At 38.9% G+C, this 13,995-nt stretch overlaps 1 protein-coding gene across 9 annotated transcripts in view; it reads right to left on the reverse strand.

Annotated features, from left to right (window-relative positions):
* TSPAN9 (tetraspanin 9) overlaps positions 1-13,995 on the reverse strand; it is a 190,362-nt gene that overhangs the window by 130,992 nt on the left and 45,375 nt on the right. For 4 of the 9 annotated variants that reach the window (XM_085298839.1, XM_085298835.1, XM_085298837.1 and 1 more), the window contains one exon: positions 4,985-5,047. The exons of the other annotated variants lie outside the window; for them this stretch is intronic. The gene's annotated coding sequence lies outside the window, so the exon portion shown is untranslated. The remainder of the gene's footprint in view (positions 1-4,984; positions 5,048-13,995) is intronic. 9 annotated transcript variants of the gene reach the window in all.

The following is a 13,995-nucleotide window of genomic DNA, read 5'->3' on the forward strand; positions in this document are numbered from 1 at the left end:
TCTGAGTAAAAGGACACTAATTTACTTTGTTTYAGCTTTTTCCTGATAATTACACTGAAGTGCAAAACAACTTTGGGGCTACAAGGGAGCAATCATGGGGAGAAAAACAGAAACATATTTTCAGTGGGATTTGAACTTGGAAAAATAATCCTGCCATGTTCAGAACATGCACTACCACTTTAACCTCCTCTGGTGAAAGTTCACACAGCTCAGCTCTGCTAAAGCATTTGAAACAGCAGGGGGAAAGGGAATCACAGCAGTACTGAGAGGGAATGTGCAGTGCCTCTGATGAATGGCTCAGTGCCCAGGCAGCTGCTGCACAAATACCAAAACTGGGACCTTCACTGCTTCAGCTGGATCCATCTTCAAGTTTTGAATTACAGAGAGATAACTCACTTTACAGGATTCTGCTGAAATATGGCAATACAAAGACTGCTTGCTACATGTGTCTTTTTCATTCCTAAAGTGAAGCCTTGATGGGAAACTAGCCTCCCAACACTCTGGCACAGCAGCTAAACAATATACTTCAGCCATTTTACACTGGAGCTCGCAAGAGTTAATGCTATCCCAAATMGTTTTTTGTCTTGTAAATGCAAAAAGCTGCATTAATATCGCAACTGAGCTTAGACAGCCCATTTTTAAAAACAAAAAGTTAAAAAGCTAAGGTCCATAAAAAACTGAAAGTGAGTTTTTTAAAATAGGATGAACAATTTTGAGTGCGATTCCTGCACTTTAAAGATGAGCCATGTCAGTTTCTGCATTGTAGACAGAAGAATGTTTTTAAAAAAATACTTCTAATTATAAGGCATATTTTTCTTCCAAATGGAATTTAATAAGAACTCCAAATTGCAATGGCTTTTAAGAACTAAAAAAGTAATGCTAGGCTATTAGAATATTTTGAATTAGATAAGCATATGTGAGTATTCCAGGTTTGCTGTTAAACAAGGTGTAGAATGGAACTAGGCGATGCCAGTTTTGATGGCAGCAATATTTTCTGAGAATTTGTTCATTTCAATTTAGATAACTATTTCATTTCTGCCACTGCCTCACATGAAGTTAGGAGTTCACTAAAACTGACAAAAAAACATAAAAAAAAMCCCMAAAAAACTCCCTTTCTTCCAATCTACTGATGGTGAACCAGCCTAGGGTGTCCATGTTTATATACAGTGACTAAGCAGAACTACTCAACAGACTACAGATATTTTGTCATTTATTTAAAACACTAGTTTTAAGTGCAAGTATGTTTTATTTCTTTAAGCCTCCAGTAAAATTAACGTAATCGAATTTACTAATCACACAGTTGTATAGTTTTAAGTGAGTTCCAGACTTCAATCCACATCCAGTGGATGTGTATTATGATACATAATCCTAAATTAGACGTTACACCAGCAGCTAAATAATTTATGAGTTTTTAACATAATGAAAAAAAAAAAAAAAACATGATCAATGGACCATTCATTATATGGTTAGTAGTAGTATAACCCATAAATATTCCCCTCTCTTGCAGGAAAAAAATAAATCAAAGTTTATCTGCCATTGTGAATGTACCTGTTTTTCCCAAAGGATAACAACTAAATTAATGATACAAAACAAGAACAAATCTGACCCTTTCTTTTTCATTATTTAAATTACAATAAGATTGGCTGTTTAAAACTGTCCACTACAGAAAAAAATAAAATGATTTTGTTTTAGACTTTCTAATCTCTTAGATATAGCAGAAGGGAAGGTTTGTTTTCTCTGTTTTCTGAAAATGGATGATTCTGCTGTGGACTTAGAGTTCTTCCACCCTTAAATTTCTCACACAGCTAGTGAAGTGTTTCAGTTATGTACATTAACAACAAAAGATAGAGATCGTTAAGTAATCATTTATTTTAAAATTTAAGCAATTTGATGGATGTGATGCCACAACTCTCAAATTACCAAAGAGGTATTTTTAATTTAGCCAGACCTGAGTTTCTATTGATAGAGGTTGGAAAAACATGAAAGAATTTTCCAAGCTTTCTTTAAACAGCACGAACAAGAGTAAAAAATGTGCAGAAGCTCATTTTTCCTTCCTTATGTGCCACTTGGACATTGCTTTGTCAAGCTTTTTACAGTTCTTTCACTTGTTTTAACAAAATTAGAATAAAATTTATCTGAGAAGAATCTAGCACAGTCCTACAAAAGTCTTTAATCCACCCACCTCACTGAAATCACCCGAAGATAAGCAAATTCGTTTCTTTCCCTGTAGCTATTGCTGACTGAAAGAAGCTTTCTGCAAGTCTGAGATAACAGAGCACTAGTCTATCTATTTATATCACCACCCCTCTGCTTTAGCAACTATACAGGATAAGTAGTCTAGGTTTGTTTTTAGAAAGAAGCTCACAGTGGTCAGAATGAGAAAGATGAGAAATTTTGCTTGAGGACTGATATAAAACAAAAAAGCAGGAGTTAAGATATGCAGATCACAACTTACACAAGAAGCATCTGAGCTTTCAGTGTAAATTTACAGAACGATTGGGATCTGTTTTGCCAGTGTCATACTGACCTGGRAAGAACTGCTGATAAATAATATCAGCTATTTATCAGTTTATGCACTTCCCTTTTGCACTTATTTCCACTTCGCTTTCAATGCTGATGGTGAACAAGAAACAGCAGAATGAGCAGCTTCTTATCATGCACTGCAGACTTCTGTTAACATTGTATTTGCACACATGGTCCTTACGTGAAGGCATTGCATACGGAGTTAAGGAGTTGTAGCACACCATATCTATAACATCAAAGCAGGCATCCTTTCTCTAGCTTCCTCCCTTCCCTTCCAGCTGCACTGCTTCCATTTGGTGACCACAACAAACTCCACTTTAAATGACAGCCATGCAGGCACAGTTATCAGGTAATTGATGTGGATTATGACTGAACAAGATTCAAACTCTCAGCAAGCACCACACAAACAGGTAATGTTCTGTTCAACAAGATTACATTTGAGAAACAGCACCTAAGTGGAAGATAGAGTACTACCCAAGAAAAGCTCCTGAGAAATGGATACTGCTTCTCACTTGGACATAGGCTTGGTACATGGTGTGAAACAGGTCATCTCTCTCTCAGCATCATTCTTTCTCTGCCTGTCTACTGACAGTTCAAGCTCTGYGGTTCAAGCACTACCTCTTCAGGCTTTTCTTCATAGCAGTAGTAATTTGAGTTTTTTCTTCAATCTTTTTCATAGTACACYAGTATTTTTCATCTGGACTATCCGATAAAGCCAGGTGCTACTTCTGCTGGTACCAGTTTGCAAGACTAAGTACAACTAACCCATCACTCCTACATCAATAGCCCTTCAGTGTCTACCCGGAAGTCCTCCTTCCCCTGCTTGCCCCACAAACCACATGTCTAAGTGGACAGACAAGTTCTCCTACAATTAACCATAAAAAGTAATCTTGCAGCACAAAGTAAAATCAAAACATATCCACCCACAGAAGTCCCATAGATGCATATGAGGAAAGCTGGCTTCCAGAAAAGACACAGTCAAGCAGACAGTCTCAGGTTCAGCTTTACCACACCCAGCCACAAACTATCAGGGATACCACTGCAATAACACTGATTTCACCAAATTCAGCATTCATATGGACTGTTTCATCATGTAAGGACATTTCAATAAAAGCAAATAAAAACAGTGTAATTTCTCTACATGTAAAGCCACTCCCAATTCCAGTGTTGTGATCTATGGCTTGACAACATTTCATCATCTTTGCAGGTTTTTTTCTTTTTAATATAGTAGAATGGTTTTATTTCAAAGAACAGGCCTAAGTAATATTCAGTCATTCATTTTCCTAAACGATGCTGCATTGTCAGCACCCTATAATCATCTTAATATACGAATGCAGCAGTTCAAAATAAAAGTCTTAAATATATGCAGTGTWACAGCACTTTTGGTACAAATCATACATTGCTAGATATTTTGCATGATAATGCAGCTTGTACAGAACCAGCAGCTCTTGAAAATGCCCTGTATAGACCAGCCAGCAGAAGATATATTTATAATATTCTTATCTGCCAACACCGTACAACTAAATTCAATATAAATTATCACAATAAAAAAGATCCAGTTAAGTCCACACTGCCAGCCAACTAGAACAAGAGGGTCTTACCTTAAAATATCTAGCACTTGCAGGTCTCATAATTGCGTCATTATTTCTTGTGTATTCCTGCCTAGCTGTTATAGTCCCAGTTCCAGAAAGCCATGCAATTACAACACCTTCATACATATAAAGTGTCTAACCCTCAAGTCTGAAAATTAAGACTAGACAACATATAAAACCCAAAATTCCCAAGGTGCTGTTTATAAGAATAGCATGACTTTCAATTTAAAAGAATAGTATAACTTTCAATGCTTAGGCCTTCCCATGCACTACAGAAATTCCACTCTTCAGAAAAAGGAAATGCTTGAGCTTAGTAGCCAGCAGCACCTAGAAAGAACATTCCCAAAAGGAAGTTTTTTAGTTACAGCTGCTCAATGGAGAAAAATACACTCTCAACAACTAAGGCATGGGATCAGGCTTTTAGCCAATCCAGGTACTCAAATATGGAGCAGTAAGTGACCATTGTATATGCTCAAAATACAAATAATGTACAACTTTCTATGTCCATGCTCCAGCAACACTCCTCAGAGAAGCTAGTATGCAGCTACATCACAGCTAAAAGCTGGGACATCATCAGAACCTCCTCAAAACCAATTTTAAGTACCTATTGCTCTTAACACAGCGCAGGGCTGGAAAAGGTGCTGACTAGTTCTCTGACTCACACAGTCAAGTTTTTAAGAGTATTACACTAGCTAGGGAAATAACTGTGGGGACAATTTCAATTTCAACAGGCCCCAAACTTCACACTGTTTTATTGACAGTCAGGATTCTTGTAAAATCAAGTAGACTACCCATTGAGATGAAGCAGATGATAACCAAAGAAGTATAGAATGGGTGCTCCAAGAGTTGTTCTGGTGTCATCTACTTACCGAAGAAAGTTAAAACAAGAAACTTCTTCGTTGCTTGGTTTCAGAATTCTGTTCAAAGAATCACTAAGTCAAAAAAAAAAAAAAAGAAAAAAGAAAAAAGAAAATACTTTCAGGTTCAATATCCATGACTAACGTGAAATGAGCTATATACTGCTTCTCAGACAGTCTTATAGGTCTATGAAACCTGGATAACAAATGGTTGGTCAGGTTTTTCGAAATACATTTATTAGTAAAAATGTCAAACAGTAACTCCTTAGACAAACATGGAAATCTCACATCCAAAGTGTAATGAGGACTGGATTATCATCTTAGTGGTCCAAACTAAGAATACCACTCAACTTTTGAAACCTGTTTGCTTAGAGTTCTGAAATTGATATTTAAATTCAATTTGTAAAACTGTCAAGTATCCAAAATTCTGTTTAAAATCTTTTAAGAAAACAATGGAAATAGTGATTCAAACTTATACTTTTATGTACCAAAGTTTGAAAATACCATTGTAAACATAGTTCTATGGGCAGAGTTCCATCATCAGACATCTCATCTGTTCTGAGTTAAAATACAAACTGTGTGGAATAACTTTGGAAATAAGAAAAAGAAATACAAAAGAGGCTATGTAGACTTGCCAAATTGTCTTCAAGAGGAAAAGCTTTAAATTCAATCCTACAATTACAACTCTTGATTATAAGTTCATTAACAGCTTTGCAAATTTTTCTAGTTAAACTAGGCATTAGTTTTTCAAAACAACAACAACAAAAAGACAGCACTGTAAAAGAAGTCACAGTCGAATTCTAGATACACTAAATACAACAGCATTTTTAACTTCAACATTTATGGATGAGGACTTTAGTATTAAAAATAGCTTTCAGGTGAAATTTAAGCACCAAACCTTCATAAAACTAAAAAATGCATAACTCTTGAATAAAATAAAAAAAGAAAATAGTTCCAAAGCAATCATATTTTAAAATTAAAAATAAAATCTTCCATTAACATATGCAGGAATAAACAGCTTTAAAACAAGGTAGGAGAGGCATGCTTCAACATATGTTCTTTTACCCAAATGACACAGATCCATTATCATACTCTGAGTTGGGTATTCATAGAGGCACACTAAAACTCAAAATAAGGAGTGTACTAAAGTTGCTGAGGGTGACAGGAAACCTAGCAGAGTAAGAAATTTTAGACAGTTATTCACAGATATTTTCCTGTGAGAAAAGAATGGTAAGAATGCAGCTTGAACATTAACAAATCCATCAGATTATCAGTCTGCCCGGTATAGTCAGCAGGTTTGGGCRGGGGGGCCAGCAGGGCTGGAAATCCAAACTTCAGCTTGTAATCAGAAAAATCCTGCTTTAGAAATTTGAACCAGCAGCTAGAAACACATAATATAATACAGAGCTCTCCTAAAGAGGTATCCAGATAGATGGGGTTTATACTGTATATATATGAGGTCTATGTTGCCAATGCTAGGTTTAAAATATAGTTGAAAAAAAGCCAATGTCACTGAAATCCTTTTTTATTCAGTAAGGATTCATTCGTGAGTGAGTGACATGTGCAAAACCTGAACTTCCTTCCTATTCTTTCTTTGGAAATGGCACTGCAGATTGTGTGTGCACGATTCCTCAATTAGAATGTCAACAGAGCAGAAATAAAAGATACACAGAAAATAAATGAGAATAATGGAATTTTAAAAGATGATAATTCAAAATATGGCCTGGGCAACACCRTAAATGAACTAGTTACTAGTTACTAATATTTTACTGTCAAGCAGGAAGAGACATACCAGAAAGATTCTACAGGAGACTCACTTCTTATCTAGCCAATAGCCAAAGAATTTCCTTGTCAACTTAAGAAATGAGAAGTACAGTAGAAAACAGAAAGCCTAGAATTAGCCACTTCTCTGATGCTTTAGCATACCAAAGACTTTCATATTGTTCTCCCAACCCACCTACATACCCCTCAGTAATGTCACTAYGTAGTGCTGATTTTGCAGAGTACTCGTTGTTCTTCAAAGAACACTGCTAAATACAACACACCACATACGAAGCTATTACAAAGTTCAGCCAAGGAGCAGCTCGTACGTAAGATAGTTTGGGCTTCTTTGAGAAAACAGGGTACTCAATGAATTATAAGTAAATAAAGGAGCTGAAAGAACATATTTGAGGATTATTAGGAAATACTTCCCTCGTAGGAAAGAGAAGGTAAGAGTCAATGAGGCTTACAAAAGATGAGTCCATAAAACAATATTGTTAACGGAATAATCAACATATGACACAAATGAGGTAACTGTTCCTCATCTCTAGTAGAAATTGGGAATCAGTTTTCATTATCTGGTTTCACACCAGTGCTCCTAGAGTTTAAAAGCACTGTTCGCAATGGTCTCCTCACAACCTTTAGGCCAAGAAACACAAGGCAAAATCTAGCTTTCAGCGTTGTTTACTGAGAACATTAGCCATGCTAGATGCAACCACCAGAATTCAACACCTGTTGGAGGAGAGGGCCAAACATTCTCTCCTAGATGAACGTAACACAATCATGTAGCCAACAAGTCACATACTCCTCAAGAAAGCAGATCTCTCTTGACTAGTAAAAGTTAGTAAGAAACAGATGGGTCCATTCAAGATGCCTACAAAGCCAAAATTATTGACAAAATGTTGCCTTCCCTTTTTCTCAGTATGTTCCGAGTACCGTTCAGAGAGTGGGAGACAACACCTGCAGCCTCTAGGGCTTCCAAAAGACTCAGAAAGATTTCCATCTAGTATCTCTTTGACTTAAAGGATTAAAGGTAAGCATCAGAAGTGTTCACTTGAACAGAATACCACATTCTGCCTCTATATCAGCAAAGGCTTGGTAGTGCAAGACATCCTTCCTGAGGTATTAAAACTTAGAAAGGAGACATACAGTTCTGGGAAAATGGGGAAATTCCAAGAGTTGTGAAGCAGAGGAACACTCTCCAAACTTCATAAAAGGGAGTCCTACAGTATTCAGCTAGTGTTCTTCTGCCAAGGGAGTCAGTTCCTGCTCTCACTCTAAGCTACCAAAGCAACTGAGAATTCAGTGAAGCTGTATTTGACATCATCATTTCCTCCCCTTTGGTATCCCACCTTGCTGACCACTACTAGACAGGATGAGGCATGTGGATGTGCCCCAGTTCTGCTGGCAAACAACTCTCTCTCAGCAGGGGACATGCCTTTCTGTCAACACCAGGACTTCACCATGCACTTCAGTGTCAATCACCAATAACCATTACCAACTCAGTTTACAAAACCTGCAGAGAAGACGACATCCTACAGCCTTCACTTTAATAACATCTTTGGAAAGACAGATGTAAGAGATCATTGCCACGCTTCTTGCACATCATCTCTGCTGAATCTCTAAAGGTTCACTCTAAAGGTTCAAACCTCTTCATGCTAAGTGCTCAGGATCACTTCTATATCTTCACAGAGATACAGGAAGATGATGGATCTTGGTCCTACTGTATGTTCAAAGCAAAAGGCTGCAACGTCTTAGCTAATTATGGCAGCAGCAAAGAGAAATTAGGACTTACAAGAASAGCAGTGGGAGAATGCAAAGCAGAACAAGGTAACAGTGATATTGAGAACTGCCTGTCCACAGCTAAGAAGCAGCAATTGTCCAGCAGCGAAACTACCACAGAAGTAAAGATTCAAAGTCAGCAGAGAAATTCCTTTTGTCTCAACTCTTAACAGGACATCCCCTTCCCAAATACTGCTTTAGTCACATCATATCAAGCATTTATTACACACTCCTCCCTCAATTTGTCCACCACACTGTGCTAGCCTCAGCGACAAATTGGATGTTCAMATACATGATCTGTTCAACTAGTAAGTAATACAGGTCTCATAATGCCTCACTTCGACAATGCTCTGTCTTTACTGGATTCTGTACCCCTCATAATCTTACTCTTCCTTATTTATTTATACTAGTGCTTGCATTGCATTGCTGGCTTTGTTAGAGGATACTTCATCCAAGATACATGGGAACAATCAATGTCAATAAGAATATGTCAGTAAGACTATAACAGTCAAAGTCAGTAAGGTGTACCAGCAGCAAAAAGATGACTAGGGAAAATGTAGGCTCACTGCTAAAGGCAGAAGAGTATCTGGCGACAAAGAATACAGGAAAAAGCTAAGGTACTTAATGGTTTCTTCACTTCAGTCTTTACTGGTAAAACTGGACTTCAGGAATCCCAGGTCACCATGAAAAGGGACTGAGTGTGTGAGACTTCTCTGGGAAAGACTGGAGCAAGAAGACTTACCCTCAGTGGCTAAGGACCAGGCTGGGAATATTTAAACAGATTGGACATACACAAGTCCATGGGACCTGACAGGATGCACCCAGCAGTGCTGAGCAAACTGGCCAGAGTCACTGCAAAGCCACACTGGATGAGTCCCCTGAGAACTATACGAAAGCAAATGTCACCCCTATTATCAATACGGGCAAGAAAGAGGATCCAGGGAACCTGTCAGTCTCACCTCAGTTGTGGAAAGATGGAGCAAACCCTCCTGGAAACCAATTCCAAACATACTAAGGACAAGAATGTGACTGCAAGTAGTCAGTGTGGATTTACAAAGGGCAAATCACGCTTGACCAATGTGACAGCCTTCTATGACTTCTATAATTGGCTTGGTGGATAAGGGGAGAGCAGTGGATGTTGTTTACCTCAACTTTTGTAAGGCTTTTGATACCATCTCTCATAACATCCTCATAGAAAAAATGAAGTGCAGGACAGCCTAGATAAATCAACAGTACATTCAAAGATGGATTGAAATACAGTTGAATTGCTAGGCTTAAAGAGTTGGTATCAGCAGCCTGAAATCCAGTGGAAGACCAGTCAGTAATGCAGTTCCCCAAGGTGGGTACTGGGTCCAATACTGTTTAACATCTTCATTAGTGACACTGACAGTTGGACAGAATACACACTCAGCAAGTTTACAGATGATACAAAGCTGGGAGGAGTGGCTAAAACACCAGAGGGTTGTGCTGCTATTCAGAGTGACCTTGATAGGCTGGAGAAATAGGCCAATAAGAATCTCATGAAGTTCAACAAAAGGTAACTTAAGAGTCCTACACTTGGAGAGGAATAACCCCATGCACCAGGACAGGCTGATGCCAGACTGACTAGAAAGCAGCTTTCCAGAAAAGGATCTGGTGGTCCTAGAGGACAAGTTGAACATGAGTCAGCAATGCATCCTTGAGGCAAAGAAGGCCTGCTAGTATCCTGGGCTGCATTAGGAAGAGTGCTGCCAGTAGGTCAAAGGAGTGATCCTTCCCCTCCAYTCAGCACTGGTGAGGCCACATCTGGAGCACTGTGTCCAGTTCTAGGCTCCCCCAGTGCAAGAAAGATATGAACATACTGCAGCAAGTCCAGCAAAGGGCCATGAAGATGATTAAAGGATTGTAAATCTGACATACGAGGAGAAGCTAAGAGAGCTGGGATTGTTCAGCCTGAAGAAGAGAAGTCTCAGGGAAGATCTTACTAAAATGTATAAATATCTGATGGGAATAGAAGGGTGTAAAGAAGATGGAACCACACTCTTCTCAGTGGTGCCCAGTGAAAGGATAAGAGGAAACAGACACAAATTGAAATACATGGAAATTCTGTTTACATGTAAGTTTTGTTTGTTTGCTTGTTTGTTTGCTTGTTTTCCTAACTGTGCTTTAAAGATAAAGCTCCAGACACTGGAACTGGTTGCCAGAGAAGCTGTGGATTCTCCATCTCTAGAGGTATTCAAAACCCAACCGGACTAGGTCATAAGAAACCCTACTCATGACCCTAGCTGACCCTGCTTTGAGCAGGGAGGTGAACTAGACAGCTACAGCATGATTGTAGCTGCAGATTATTAAAAGTAGTACTAACGTACCTGTATATCAAGTTTAGAGATAGCAATTGCATTGAATTAGTTACTACARTGAGGAAAATTCTAATGGCTCACTCAAGGTCTCTTCTACACACAAATAGTTCAGTATGAATTGTGTAGATATGACAAATAAGACAGCAATACGGGACCAAGGTAAAAATATGTTAGAACTCCAAACTCATCCTGGGGTTAAAATTAAGATGCACTGCCAAGGTAGTGAAAGGAGGGAAGAACTGGAACAGTAAAGGAGACTGTAAGGAAAGGGCAATGGCAGTTTTGGTAACAATGGCACTGCCTGAGTAGAGGGAAATCAAGATGAGTGCCACAGGAACAAGGTAGAAATTAAGATAGCGGACAGGAAGAACTTCACAAGCAATTGATTCAGAACACACATGTTAGCACAAAACCTAAAAATCTTCTGAAAAGATATATATGTACAGATAGAAGATTAAGAACATATTAAGAATATTAAAATGGGCAGTGGTTTCATACTTCTTTTTGTGATCAGGCATTGAGTATCTGATACAACTTTGACAGTAAGTGAGATGGCACTAAAACTGCCAACGAAAAGCAATAAATAACCTGTATCCAAAGTTAAATTAGATATCAATAAGACCAACTACAGTATGATAGCATTTGAAAAAAATAACATGGGACAATAAAACCATAACCACTTGCTGCCAGCAAGCCTGCACATCACAGCATTCACATTTCTAGGACCTTGTGTGCCTCTTACCAAGAAATTGAGCCTTTCAGGGATTTATAGGGATTCAGGGATTTTGAGCCTTTATAGGGATTTGGCTCTTTGCCTGTAGATCACCTAGCACATGCAAGAGCTCACAAACAATATTCCTCTCAACACAGAAAGGGCTATGGCACTAATGGAAAATGTGGTATTTGGAGAAAATGATGAAATTCCAACAGCTGCAGTAGACTGGGAGGGGCAGAGAGCACACTAGACACACACACACACACAGAGCAAGAGGAAGAGTGGAAACTGGATCCAACCTAACAGCTGGATCAAAGCAGCTTAAGGAAAGATACCTTCAGAGTTCCTCCACCCTTTTCTTCTCTCTTACGTTTTACCAGTTGCAGCCAGGAAAGTAGTAGTGCATAAATAGAGTGACCTAGAATTGTTCTCATAAATGATGTCAGGTTATCATTCATCAAACCATGCACCTTCTCTATATAAGCACTTAAATACACTGATGATGAGCAGTAGAGAAAAGCCCTTTATAGACAAATAAATRCAAAGACAATTAGTAATACAGCCAAGCATCAATCATTGTTACGTCCTGCATAAAAAAGTTTTGCAGCTACCTAGTACTTAAAAAATAAAATAATAGAAGTCATACAAAAACAGAAATGAGGAAAAAAAACATTTAAAACTCCATCTGCTCTGTATAGATTTGGGTCAAAGGCTGGGGCCTGCTAACTCACCTTCTTGCAGGTAACAACTACTAAGTTATGTGATAAATAGCTCATCACCACAAACACAAAGGAGGATGGAGAGAACCCAAAAAACCACTCAGAGACCGGGACCTTGCCCTTGCCCCTCCTGGAGCTGTCTGAGGAAAGCCATCAGCCCCAGGGTCCAGGGGTGAAACCCACCATATCAGTCAACAGAGGCAGTTCTCCTAGTCATCGGAGACATGCAAGAGGTGGGGCATGATGGCATAAACCAACCCCTTCTCCCCCGTCCCCAGCCATATGCAAACGGTTTGCTAGTCAGTGAGCTTGTCTGGCCATGCCCTGGGCCTGACCAGTGCAGTCTGTCCTGCCTGCTTATTAAACTGAGTGGAGACCACAGGTCACAGGGCCCATGTTTCTGTGGTGCCAGCAACTGGAGTGAGTGATGGTACATGTGTGTTTGTGATCTCTATGAGGGTGTATGTCTGTGATCACTAGCAAATAGCAAGCCAGACTTGGTGGTAGTCAGGAAAGAGAATTTCTGGATGCCACTCTTCTTTTTTTTTCTTTGAGAGAGAGAGGGCATGTGGAAATAAATGAAAAACAGCTTTATAACAAAATAGAAGTGGTAGAGAGAGGATCCAAAGTCTTAATGTTCCTCTTCCCCCTTATTTCCCAGCTCTGGTTCCCTCACTTCCTACCAACATCCAACTTGTTTCCATCACAATGACAGGGTCAGCCCTTGTCACACAGCCCAGCATTGGAAAAGGGACATGCAGGTCATTTTTCACTCCCCATTCTCATTGAGGCTACCATCCACACTGCCAATGTAATCTGATTTTTCTTCCTATTTATGCTTTAACCCGGATATATGAACACATATCCTTCCTACACTACGTATAGTTCAGGTTCATTGYATTAGAAGCCTCAGCAATACTGTATCTCTTCTCTTATTAGCACTACCTCAGAGAAAAATTAGAGTAGCTTTTTTAGCCCTTAAAAGGTCCACGTGCTAATGTCTCACATGCGCAGTTTTTCTCTCAGGTGTTTGTCACATATTTGGTTAAAAAGATGCAAACACAGATCATGTTTTAAACCCCAGAAATACCCATCCATTGTTTGCTGCCTTGATTTTATAGTAGCTCATTCAGGGGTACTAGTCCTTAGAAAAATGGCATGGCAGAGGCTAGAGCACAGTTGCATACAGAACTGTCTGGTCCATCAGAATGCATCAGAAGATGAGCAAGGCCACTGCTCTGAGGGCTCTTCATTAAGAGGCTTGGTTCACAACCCAAGCTAATTATCGCTGCAGACTGTGTCACTTTGAACACAATCTAATTCTTCAAGCATTCTGAGGAAGAAGGTAGCAGATATCTGCATTTCTAGTACAGAAGGATGAATAACCTAAGTGAAAAAAACAAAACAAAACAAAATAACCCAAGCTCTTTACAGGCCTTCTTCACACAGTAAAATAGTGCCCTTCTTCTTCCCCCCCCCCCACAAAAAAAAACAAATATTTTCTTCCTTCCTCCCTTATTTGCACACCATACTTACTATATGACATTTAGACTATGCATAGAAAGAACAAGGAAGGAAAGCTCACAAGAGGCCATCTATAAACACATTATTGGTAATTATTTTGTGATTTTACATTTACTTTCAATTGAAATGTTTTTTCTCATACATGTTTATAGACTAAGGAAAACAGRTACTCCTGGAGAGCAA

Source organism: Rhea americana, unplaced genomic scaffold (genome assembly GCF_003343005.1).
Source record: "Rhea americana isolate MKP2758 unplaced genomic scaffold, rheAme1 scaffold_142, whole genome shotgun sequence".
Taxonomy (NCBI): Eukaryota; Metazoa; Chordata; class Aves; order Rheiformes; family Rheidae; genus Rhea; species Rhea americana.